The 13461-nt window shown below is 37.5% G+C and overlaps 1 protein-coding gene across 9 annotated transcripts in view; it reads left to right on the forward strand.

The window, feature by feature from the left end:
• The window catches only part of TACC2 (transforming acidic coiled-coil containing protein 2), a 180241-nt gene that overhangs the window by 114096 nt on the left and 52684 nt on the right, over positions 1 to 13461 (forward strand). The window lies entirely within an intron of this gene.

Genomic DNA, 13461 nt, shown 5'->3' on the forward strand with positions numbered 1-13461 from the left:
TCCTGCATGGGATGAACCATCAACAGATAGCTGAGGTGGCTGGCACTGGGAAATCCTACCAGTGCTTGGAAAGGGCTGGACTAAAAGACAGCACTGAGGCACTGATCATAGCAGCACAAGAACAGGCACTAAGCACCAGATCCATAGAAGCAGGGGTCTACCTAGACAGGACCCAAGGTGCAAACTGTGCAAAGAGGCCTCAGAGACAGTCTAACACATAGTGGCAGTGTGTAAGATGCAGGCAGGAACAGCATACACTGAACGGCACAACCAAGTTGCTGGCATTGTGTACAGGAACATCTGCACAGTGTATGGGCTAGACCCTCCCAAATCCAGATGGGAGATTCCACAGAAGATAGTGGAGAACAACAGGGCTAAGATCCTGTGGGACTTCCAGATATAGACAGGCAGGCAGGTACTGGCCAATCAAGCAGACATGGTGGTAGTAGGCAAGGACCAGAAGACAGCAGTGGTGATAGATGTAGCAATGCCAAATGAGAGCAACATCAGGAAGAAGGAATATGAGAAACTGGAGAAGTACCAGGGCCTGAAGGAAGAACTGGAGAGGATGTGGAAAGTAAAGGCCAATGTGGTCCCAGCGGTGGTAGGAGCACTTGGGACTGTGACTCCTAAGCTGGGAGAGTGGCTCCAACAGATCCCAGGAACAAAATCAGAGCTCTCTGTCCAGAAGAGTGCAGTGCTAGGAATAGGTAAGATACTGTGCAGAACCTTCAAACTCCCAGGCCTCTGGCACGGGACCCAAGAAGGGGTGAGAGGAGATTTTTCATTTGTTTGTTTGTTTATAGTAAAACTGTACTATAACTATACTGTATCTATGTAACTGGGATTAGCAGTTCTGTGCCTGGGAGTTAGTCTCAAACTTACTTTTGGGTTAATATGTATTAGATTCTGCTGTTAAAATGAAACTTAGGTATGTTTGCATGACATCCTGAATCACAAACTAAATCACCCACTTTGCTAGGCTTCAGTGTGGTTAATTCAGATTGTGTGGATATTTTATGATTCATTATTTTATGATTCTCCTGATACTTCAGTGCAAAGACCCTGCACCCCAGTCCGCCTTTAAGAATGGCTTTTAAAGGGGAGAATGCTGCTTAAAGACATCTCCACCCATCCTTTGTATGTTCCACTGCACAGTATCTTAGAAATGCATTTAGTTCTGTCTTTATAGTTTTTCAGTACGTCTTCATCATCTATCACTTGTATTGCTTGAGGTTTTCTAGTTTTAATATTTTATTAAAATTACATAGATTAGAACACGCCACCAGGTTTATCTTGTCCTATTATGCAAGTGAGTGATAGCCAAATACATTTCTAATGACATTCTGCTCCTATATGTGCCAGTGATATACAATCCCTTCCAAGGTTCAGATCCAATGATCTAAATCCTTTTCAAACTAAACTGGGTAACCAAATAGAGGCTGGGTTCATATGTCATGCTATAATAACATAGCTATTAAGGCTTAGTCAGCAAACCATTATTTTTTTAAAAAAACAATACTTTTGTATAATGCGTAAATATGTCATATAGCATGGTAGCAGTTGATGCTGAGTGACTTCGGTTATAAAATAAATTGTGCTTCAGGGGCAGATTAAGCTATGTTATTTTATTTTCTTATGCTCTGGAGATTACCAGACTAAAATATGAAGTTTGGGAACGGAACATTTTATTGCAGTTTAGTCCTGTTTCCATTTCCTTGGGAAGAAGTGAGATTCCTGAGTTGTCTGGGAATAGTAAGGATGGAATCTCCTGTTTTTTCCCCCTAGAGATTGGTGCTGTACTGTTTTGCAAGCTGAGGAAAACTAATGCTCTTCCTAGGGTATTGTGTTGCAGTAAAATAGGCCTCCCCTTTCTTATCTCAGTAACATTTGATTTATTTCTGGAGAGTCTTTTTTTCCCCCCAGAAAAAGGAAAATCGCAAGCTTTGCACATTTTGATTGTTAGTCTCAGTTGTACAATAGCACACTACCTATTACAGGAAGAGTGTCAGGTGCAAGCTAGACACTAAGAATTAATAGACAAATGAGGAAAAGACAGCTTTTAAATAACTGGTTCTGCTTATCTCAAGTAAACAAATTGCTTGGCTTCTACTGTGGCAAAGATAATTCAGTGTTGCAGGCAGTCGTAGAAAGCTGATATAGGAAACGTCCATATATTAACTGACTTCCTAGGAGGAATACCTTTTGAAACTATTTTAAAGAGGATTTCCTTTTGATTGCTGTACAAAACACACTGTCATTACCCAGAAGATCTCCAAAGAAAAGAAGAAGAAAAGTTTTTCCATTTTCTGGTTTCCAGAAATATAATTTATTTTAGCATTATAAGATCAAGAGACATCTGTTAGAGCTACACACTTGAAAGAAGAAATGGAGAGCATAAAAAAGGTCCCATCAAAATGGTGAGAAAATGACAAACGTGTTGGGAGTCTTTGAGTACAGTTAATATAATATGATACGGAGTATCATAAAAAGCTAAGCAAGAAAATATATAATAATTTTTAAAATGAGATGCCTAAATATTTTATGTAAACATCTGAGTAATTATAAATTGAGTTCTGTATTTTTCATACTGTTCTTGCATGTTTTAGGTAGATAAATTAGTTTGGTCATAGAAATAGGATGTTCAGTAGAGTTGGATGTGGGTGTTGGAATCTGAAGATAGAGGCTGAAGAATCCAAATAGTAATAATATCTACAGTGGCAGGATGAAAGATCAGGGCAGGAACAGTACCATAAGGGATAGTTCATAGAGTTAGTCTGAGAAACAGGAAAGGGTAATGAGTAAGTTTACAAACAAGGGAGTAGTAGCTCTTTTAAAAATTAGCATGCTATGTAAGGATGGTTGTGTTGGATAGAAACATGTGAATCTTGTTAGGGTAGTGCTGGATTTTAATGCTTGAACAACTGGCACACACTTGGCTATTATTTTGATTGGACTGGGGGGGAGGACAACAGAAAGGATATCCTTGAATTATTTAGCTTCAGTATGACAAACAATTCTAAAAAGAAGTTTCTGTAATCTTAAACTACAAAGCATATCTGGAGTTAAAGTAATACATATACCTAGATAGTTTGCTGTGCTTTGTATTTTGGCTTATATGCCTTGTAAAGATCTCTAGTTCTCACCCAGTAGTAATGGGAAGCTCACAGGAGGAGATGGTTCTATCTCAGACGCTAAGATACAGCCCTAAGAAAAGAGTGAGCCAAGAAGTACCAACAGAGCAGTGCTTAAGAAGAGCAGAGCATCCCTCTGACCAGATGAAAATGTAATGAAATTGTTCTCTTAAAGCCACAGTGGTGGTGGTGGTGGTGGTGATGATGATGATGATGATGATGATAGCCACTCTAAACAGACTTGCAGAGTTGCTGTAGGAGGTTGTAATGGATTGCATGAGGGGAGAATCACTTGATGTAATCTTTTGTAGCAAAACAGTAAAGCTTCATAACCCCTAAAACATGTTCCCTGATATTGTCTCTGTAAGCACTTGGCTTGTGCTTTCTAAACAACAAACACTTTTCACCAGAGAGAGGCAGGAGCCTTTAACGCTAATCAGAGGTCCGACCTTAAAGTGGTGTCCCCTTGGGCAAAACAGGCTCTGTCTTGAGCAGATATGAAAAGGCTTGACAGGTGAGTTAAAAATCTAACACGGAAGAACGTTGTATTCTGCCAGTGGCAGCCAAGGAAATGTATATATCTTCTGAAAAACAGCCAGAGGCAAAGAGACTCCCGCATGTATAGAAACCAGAAGAATCAGACTTCTGTGGCAGTGTCCTGGTTGATGATGCTGGAAAAATTTCTTAATTTTGCTATTATGTTTACCCATTTCTTTGGTTACCTGTTACTTTCCCCTATCATGTTGGCTGGTGAATTCTGGGAGTTGAAGTCCACTTATCTTAAAGTTGCCAAGGTTGAGAAACACTGGACTTAGACAATGATGAGTTTTGCCATTTCCAGTGGTTAATCGAATCAAAGGATAGATGATCTTGTCACTGGGAAAATCTTTCAAGGGGTATAATAGAAATCTGTTAACAGTTTTTTAAAAAAAGATCTGAAGGATCTTTCAGGAAAATGCATTCTTAAGGATGCTTGTTCTTAAATAGAGAGGAATATCTATCTGATTGTTCGAGCATTAGATGGCTGCCTATGGGAAGAAAGTAAATGGTTTAGGATTTTAAATCCTATTCTAAATTTATTAACCCATCAATTTATATTAGTTAGACTAAAGTCAGTCCTATTGAGAGGGGAAAACTGTAGTGTAACCTCTGTTAAAAATGGGAGGATTGTTGTTCTGTAAACAGATACAGTATTACCATTGTACGAGAGAAGAAGAATATGTATGTTTTTGTTGCTTGCATGCAGAACTTCAACATACATGTTTGTGTGATTACCTGACACGTGCCTCAATAAGCTATTATCTAAAGCAGCAGGAGCAGCAGAACAATAACAAAATAAACTTTGAACAAGTTTCAAGGATAGAACCACAATGGCAATTGTCTATTTTATTCCTAACTCATAGCAAGACACATATCAGAACTCTGCAAACCTGAATTCAGTGACGAGAAGTATAGCATTTTCCACAGTGTATTCTGGAAACAGTTTTAATTTATGCTTGGGAAGTTTTAAGAGGAATGGAGTTTAGCATGATGAATGGAGATAAAGTCATGGAATTTATTACATTTATCATTTGTGTCTCTAGAGCTGAGGGAAAGGGCAACTTTAATGCAATTTGGGAGGACTGAAAATACTCATTTTTTCTTATTTTATGACTGATAAATCCAATAAACACTGCCTTAAATTTATAGTCTAATTCTATGATGCATCTGCTGTGAACTGTGGAGATACAGAATGGATACAGCAGAAATGGGCAGCAAGCCTGACCCCATAATTAAGCCTTGTAATGTGCTGTTTTTCGTGCAGTCCTAGAGAGCATGATAAAATTGAGATACACACATGCATGCAAAAACACATATATTAACTAGGATGATTAAGGCTTGGTAAGCTGAATGTTTTGGCTTCGTTAAGGCTAAACCACTGGGAAAATGTTTAAGGGGCCATGCTTTGGACTCATGTACTTTTCCATTTCTATTTCTTCTTGTTCTCTTGCATGTAATTTAGAACCATCTATTGCTTAACCACAATTAATTATGCTATCCAGACTCTTAAATATGGAGATTATTAACTGTATGTTGCTTCAACATGCATCTTCATGAAGCACAATTCAAAATGAGTTTCTTTAAAACAAGCCATCATGAATGTTAGCCTAGTTTCTCATTCATAGATGGCACATCATGCGTGGCTCAAGAAGAATGGTAGCAGAAGCATCTTAAGTCTTTCTACCTGTTGAGTGGGAATACTTTGTTGGTATGTATAGAAGTTCAGAGTGTACATTGTGCCAGACCCTGGTGGACCATGATGATCAAATGCACCTACCCTCCAGAAACTCCCTCCTCAGTTTGATAGCCAAATTCGGTGATAAATTATAACTTTAACTTGGATACAGCAGAAATATGTTAATTTTTTCCCTTTATTTTAAAGTATTGTTTGGAATTTTAAGGACTTGTGTTTCCCATGCTCCTCCCATTTTTCTGCCTTTATCCTGCCCATTTCTTTCAACATGCCACTTCATGAAATGTTGTACAACCCTGGCTATAATTTACTTCATGAGAAACAGGTGTAATCTGTAAAGTTACTATGTTTTTATAAGTATTGGGGGAGTGACAGTCTTGCATGGTTAGAGACAATCTACTCCTGTTAATATCCATACATCTTTCTTCATTATTTTCTTCAAGTTTTCCAGATTCTATGCAATCCTTATATATTATCTGGTGAATGCGAGAAAGATCTGAAGTTGTAGGGAAGAACAGACAGACTTTTGGTGTGTGAGCTTGTGGAAAGAAAAGTGAGATGAAAGTCAAATTGTAAATGTACCCTGCTGGGGTTGCCAAATGTGATGGAAGAAGACTTGTAAATGTGATTGCGGAAAATGAAGATTGTAGAATATGGAAAATGGAGAGGTGTGTGTAAAAGAAGAAAGAATGGAATAAAAGGCTGTAGGGATTGTGGATGTGCACAGTGATTGTGATGTGGGGGAAAGAAGTATGTGAATATAAATCAGCAGGAAGGAAGGAATAAGGTGGAGTTGTGATGGATTTGAATTATGAATAGGAATTGGGTTATTTTTGTTGAGTGCATTGTTTCCTGATATGGTGAATTGAGAAGAAAAAGTAATTTCAATTGATTCATTGAGTTAGTTTGCTTGTACTGGTGTGTACTGAGAGGGTTGAGTTTAGTTGAAGGATTTATCCAGCACCTTTGACAAATTATTTATTGGAGGTATATTTCTAATTTTGTGTTTACCTGAGCACACTGTGTAATCACACACACAGCAAAGTAGAGGGTGCATGATTACAGGGCTTTTTATCATTATCATGTATGTCCCATCGTACTTTTATTACATACTGTTGTTATTTTTTAATGAAGTCTGGGTCAGTGTCCCATAAAAAAGTTTGACTTGACTATGTAATCTGTAATTTATGACACCTGTACCGCATACAACTGCTGGCTTATAGTGAAGAGAACTTGCTATTGTGTTTGCTACCGCCATTATTGTTCAGCAAAGCTTGTTTTGGGGAGGAGAAGAGGCAATGCCAAGCCTATTCCCATGCTATGTTTTGGTTGTCCTTGGTTCTCTTAACTTAGTTTAGTTTTATTTATTTTGGTGAGATGACTTTGGAGGTGATAAATTTGTTCCTTGTTTTGTTTTTCTCCTTTTAAAAGTTGGGATTGAATTGGTATTTGATTTGGTTGATGTAATATTATTATTTTGGCATTTTTCTTGATTTATTTTGTGAATATTTATTGGGTGTGATGTACATTCAGGGGAGAGATGGATGATTTACAGCTCCCAGAGTGGGGGGCAAAACCATAATGGATCTCATGCTGACTGTTCCAGGAGATGAAGAATCAGGTAGGTTTTGTCTGTTCCCTGGTCTGGCCCAGTCCCCATTCTAGGGAAGTTGGGAAAGTGTACAAATAACCCCTTTTCTCTCTTCTTCTCTTTTGCATGCTGCTAGTAAGATTTATTTCAGAATGATAAGACTGTCTGGTTTGTGTGACATGGTTGGGGGAAACTGGGTGATATTATTTGTGCCCAGCTGTTCCCACTACATATCTGGGTTTAGGAGCAAAGATGGGATGGGGTATGGTGGGAGATGTGGTCCTCATTGTGAAAGGTCTAAGATATAAGAAGCTAAAGGCTCAGAGTCTAGTTGGGGATTCTCTTGATATGCCATGTATTCAGTTACCCAGCAGTCTCTCTGCCCGAAGCATTGGAGCTGTTCTCAGAAGTGGAACTGAAGGTCCCAAGACTTGACATGGCCAGGCCTAGTCTTTTTGGAACATCTTAGGCATTCATGGCCTCCATAACTTCTTATAGTCCTATCTCAATATTTTTCTGTACTTATTTGTAGATACTGCAAACAGACTCTGGATCTGGTGTTTTGCACTGATACTTGTGATATGTGATTGGGGAGCCAGAAGTGATTCCTTTGTCACAGACGAATCACCATCTAGTAGGATTGCAGTGTTTGGCTTCCCCCTTCCTTCCTTTCAAGTGCACTGAGCCAGTTTTGAGAATCATTTTCTGAATCTGAAAGAATTCCAGAATCTGTTGGTGAATAAATGTATTGTTGTGCTGAAATCTTAACTGAAGCTTTAGTGAATTACTGGAATTTCCAAGTATCTCACGCTGTTGGTTATTTGGCTCCAAATGTTCTTTCCCAGTCCACTGAGCCCAAGAATTCTTTGATTTCCAGAGGAACTGCAGACAGTGAACTGGGATGGCAGATGTCTAGAGTGATAGTGGTTTGAGTCTAAGAGCAAGTATGATTGAGCACTATTTAAAGTGGATTGGAAAGTCTATGCAGTGGGACTGATCATGAAAAAAACAGCTTTTCTCCATCTCCATTGCTCAGAATCACTCAAGAGAGCAGTTCTGAGGGGTTAGAAGGTTGACACAGTTTATTAAGGCTATGAAAGCCCTCTTTGAACCTGTGGCAGCTTTATGGACCTTTTCGCAGAGAAAGTCTGTCATATGCATTTCAAATTATGATGCGTTTAATGCTGGTGTGAAGGAGAGAGTGTGTTAGCTTGTCTTGGGTTGATGAATTGGTTTTGATCAGTCTCACTGAGGTTGTGGACAGGGTGTTTGGATGAGTTCAGCCACTGTGTGTGCTTTAGTTTCTGCTTTCACTTGCTTGGTGTTGGCCAGAAGGGACAAGCTGAAGATGTGCATGATTTTTAATGCCCCCTCCTGCAGAGGGCAGGTGCTGCTGGCCTTAATGTTGAAAAAATCATTATATCTCCCCTTAATAACTTTAGTTCTGTTTTGATTGTTCAGTTCATGGCCAAGGAAGTTGAGTGGGTGATGCCATAATAACTTCAAATGCTCCAGGAAGAGACTGATTATTTAGAGCGTGAAGATGGCTTTGATCACCCTGATAGACATCTTTTAAGGGAGAAGAATAGGATAAGTTTGTCCATGCTCATGCTGCTGGATAGTTCTGTGGCTTCTGATACCATTGACCATGGTATCCTTCAGGGCTGCCTTCAAGAATTGGGGGTTGGGAGCATGGCTTTGTTGTGGTGCTGTTTTTTTTCCTTGAGAGCAAGTTTCTGTCAGCCTTACATGGTAGTCCAGACAAGAAGCATGACCAGGTGGACTAATTCTACTTTATGTAAGGTTACATTAACAGAATCTTGCAAGTCTGAAAATACATTTCTCTCTCCTCACCTTTACAGCCCAAGAAACTGGGGGGGAGGGGGGTCCCTTCTAAGACATTTGCCTTGCCCACATTCCTTTTGTGAGCTAAGCTGCCTCTTGCCAACCATTCCCCTGGCTGTGGCTCTTCCCCATGTCTCCCAAGATCATTCCCACATACCATTACAGTTTCAGACAGCAGTCTTAAGGGAGCTGTGCTCCAATCCACAGTCTTTTGGCACAAGTAACCTCCCATTTAGACTGTTTCTACATGGGGATGCCTTCAAAAAGTTACAGAAAGTCCAAAATGTGGCAATCAGGCTTCTGTCAAGGATATCATGGGAAAAACATACAATAAATACCTGCTCCATCTAAGCTGCATTGGCTTATAGTTGCCTTCAATGTCAAAATTCAAAGTGCTTGTGATTGTTCCCCCTGCATATAAGGACTGCTTATGGTTTTTTAGAATAATTTTATTAATTTTAAAATAAGAAAAGTAAAAACTAATGCAAACTAACATTAAAGATAGAGAATAAAGAAGAAAGGAAAGAATGAAAAAGAAGAACAAGAACCAAGTCAAAACTGCAGAAAAAAAGAAAAAATACAAGAAAGAATGACTTCCGACTTTCCTCACAACAAATATAAGTATAAAATTACACTAAACTCTTACTCTAAGTTTACAACATAGCTTTCATTTTTTCCTATAGTCCACTATTATTTCTACTCATGAAATCCATACATCATAATTTCATTTTTTTCTGTTTCACACAAAAAGTCCAAAAAGGGCTTCCAACTGGCATTAAAATTACCATCTCAGCCAACTCCATCAATTTTATCATCCATTCTACATTGTTGGTAATGTCAAATCTTTCCACCTTTGTGCATATAAAAGCCTCGCTGCTATTATCATGTATAGAAACAAATATAACACTGAATTTAATCTTTTATTTCCCTTTTGGAAACCTTGTATTAGCTATGTCTTATAAATGAAATTCATTGTTAGTTTTTGAAAATTGAGATTTTAAAACAAGGACCTTTTTTTCCTTGTATTGTTCTCATTAGACCAAAAAAAAAAAAGGACGAATATGGTTTCTTTGTAATATATTTCTGTGATGGCATAGTAAGTAAATGGTTTTGTTTAATCCAGATCCACGTTGATTTCTTCAGCACATTTACAGGATGCTATCTAATTTATGGTTCAAAGAATTGGTTCATCCTGGCGCTAGTGTACACTGAAACCAGAATTTTCATTTTTGTCTGAAACATGAAGGTTCAACAGATATAGTTGCAATACATTATTCTTGAATATCGATACAACTTTTCTTTTCTTTTTGCATGTTTGTGAAGTGCTATTTAACTATGAAAGGCAATAATACCATGTGTCTTGTACAAATCTTGCTGTTATGTATTGCTCGGTTTCATTTATAAAGGTTTACCATTGTACTAAATTAATCCCTCTGTCTGCTTATGCTAATATTCTTGACCTAAATACTTTAAAAGGAAATGTGATTAAGAGGATTAGGATTTATGACAAAAGTTTTATGTCAGGTACCCTAGTGAGAATTGTTAAAAATTTTCAAAAGAGCTTGTATAATATTTATTAATGAATTCAGTTCTAAATTAACATTATTCTCCAAAACATGTTTTAACTTATTTTAATATAACTTGATTTCCTATTTAATTTAATTGTTCTACTTTCTCTGAGAGCACTTTCCTTCTTGCTTTTGAAATGACAACTATCCTTACAATTTTAGATATTGATTTAAACACTAATTTGAGAAGTCTAATGTTCAGCCTTGGGGACACCTCTTTATAGCTGTGTGATGGTGGATGTATGCTTTTGTATGCTTGTGGTTTTTTTATTCTTATTCAGAAATTTTCTCAATCTACACACACATGTACATACTGATATGCTAAAATTTCATCTACATCTGTTGCTCTCATGTGGAAAAATTTCATTTCCTGGCACTGTTCCTACATAACATCTCTTCAACAAAAACACTGAACATTTTTGCAGTGATTCCTAGGCTCATAACCAAGATGTGGGATAGATTTTAAAATTCTGATCTCCAAAACGATCCCAACATAAGCATGAGATTCAGTTGATATACATCATATGAGTTTTGTAAGCTCCAGGATTTCACTGGCTTTCTTAACTCAACCACTCCAGTCATAGAACTTCATTCCTAACTGATGTATTCCATTATCAGCATTTTCTAGATACCAGGCAAAAAAAGCCTCCAATTTTATTGATCTCGGCATTTTAAGTTTGGTGGGAGGGAGATAGTTAAAGAAATAAAAATAATTCTACAGTCTGAGAAAGGGTGGTATGAAGGGTTAAATTAAACTTAAAAACAAAAAGATTTATGAATTACTGCTAGCCAGGTATTAGAGCAAACATTTGTGATTCAAAAAAATACTACTCAAACTTTTTTGACACCGTTGAAATGAAATAGCACAATCTTACTTAATTTCAGTGGAACTGACACAGGATCCTTTGTTTTTCTGGGATTAGGGTGAGTGGAATTGTGTCCAGTTAACAGAGATAGCTTCACATTAGTCTTCCTCTCTATTTTGTGGGTATGTCTGCTGTTTAAAGATTTCCAAGTAATACCATGTTCATGCTAATAAGCTTGAAGAAGTGCCTGTAGCATAAGTGGAAGATGATACTACTTTATTAAGTCTAGAAAAAAATGGAAGGAAACAGTGCATCAGATAAGAATGCCATCTTTGAACCATACGTTGTTGGCAAGTGTTTGAAACAGAACCTTGTTTGACATGTGTTTACTGTGGGGTAATATACGGTGTGGCCCTAACAAAGATAACCTTTGTAGAAGAAAGTACGTTGTGCTTTTATTCTGAGAATTGCTCTTATTGAAAATAGCAGTGTATGTTATTGCTGATTTTTTTTTTAAATGCTTTCATCTTTATTTAAGTGGGATGAGGAATTGAGGAGAGAAGCCATAAAATTTCAAAAGTTGACGTGTCCAGGGAAGGTCTCTTGGTTTAGAGCTGCAGTTTTGTTTTTCTTTAACAGAAGGAATTTATTTATGCTGATTCAGAGCTGTATTGTATTGGGAAGTTGGGAGGAAGTGAGTGTAGCTTAGAAGGAGTAATAACAATAAAAGTCACACCATGCTGCACAACACTGACTGAACCCGGAAATTTAAAAAATATGTTTTGAGGAGCTATAATAAACAAAAGATATATCAGCTCAAACCTGATTTTTCTATGCTGGTGGCAATTTTATTTATAATAAGCATAAGCAAAAGAAAAAGAAAAAAGAAATTGGAACAATTTACTAAAAATCTTTTGGTTTTGCACAGGCTGAATAAGGCAAATAATATTGGAGAGGATGACTGGTTCCAGATAGCTGCGTGTAAATCTGACAATGTCAGATAAAATGTCATTGACATTCTACAGAAATAAGAGAGAGAAGATCAATCCCTCAAAATCAGGAGGAACACTAAAGGATTTTCACGTACTGCCTTTATAGACATCCTACCCCCCCCCAAAAAAACGGATTTAAATGATTTTTGTGGGAATACAAATCCAGCAGTTGCCCATAATCACTGAAAAGGAATTCTTTATTGCAAATCCTACAGTTGGCTGTTTGCAAGGATCTGCTTTCTTCTCTTGGTCTGGTGAAGACAGGGAACCTCTATGCTTTCCTGCTGTGTCTGGATGGCTTGCAGACAGATTCTTCAGGAGGAATGGCTGGCACCTCATGGGAAATTTTGCCTCCAGACATTGGGCACTTTGGATGAGGACAGCTGTGAAAAGCAGTAGTGACTATAGCATCCTAGCTGTGTAATGAACCATGGGATATTGCAAGTCAGGAAACCATCTCAGATTAAATTGATTTTGTAGTAGTAGTAGTAGTAGAGGAGGAGGAGGCAGCTGCCATTTGATAATTAAATTCTTGCTGAATATTATTCAAAAAAATAGAGTAGTACATTGCTTTCAGTTGTATTTTATACGTGTATAATTGTATCTAGTGTTTTTCCATTTCATTCATAAAGAACACACCTTCATTTGTGTTCAGCTCTGATATTCATAACCTCAAATGATAATTTGCTTTAACTTTATCTCTGTGAATCTTTGTATTACTTGTACACTATTTACTCTAAACATTTTTACTATAGCAATCTGATATTCTCCAGATACACTAGATATTTTGTTGCCTTCAAATCAGTTTTGACTTCTCTTGACTGCATGGAGAAGTTCATAGAGTTTTTAGGCAACATTTTCAGAAATGGTTTGCCATTGCTGCCTTCTTAGTGATGAAGGTGACTGGCCCAGTTGGCTTCCATACCTACAGCAGGAGTAGAACTCAGATCTCTCCTTTTCTAGTCCATCACCTTAACCACTAGACCAAAACCCATAATTCCCAGTATGATTGTCAGCCGCTGATGGGATAGTTATAGTCCAGCATGTTTGGAGGTCATCTTATGTGGGATAAAGTGTTCCATTTTTAATTATATGACTAGTTCCACCTTGCATACTTCATTTATGATTGTGCTTATCTTGTTCTTCAGTGTCTTTATTTGTTTGAAGTAGCTTTTAAAAATTAAGTTCACAGATCTTTATGCAGAAAATGGCGCAAAATATATTTTAAAATAGTGTAAATAACTTTGAGGCAATATGTGTGGTCAAATTGTGATCATGATGAATTGACTATC

This window comes from Python bivittatus, unplaced genomic scaffold, assembly GCF_059951505.1.
Source record: "Python bivittatus isolate LINGU-HERP-01145 unplaced genomic scaffold, Pbiv_v1 ctg000980_np1212, whole genome shotgun sequence".
Taxonomy (NCBI): Eukaryota; Metazoa; Chordata; class Lepidosauria; order Squamata; family Pythonidae; genus Python; species Python bivittatus.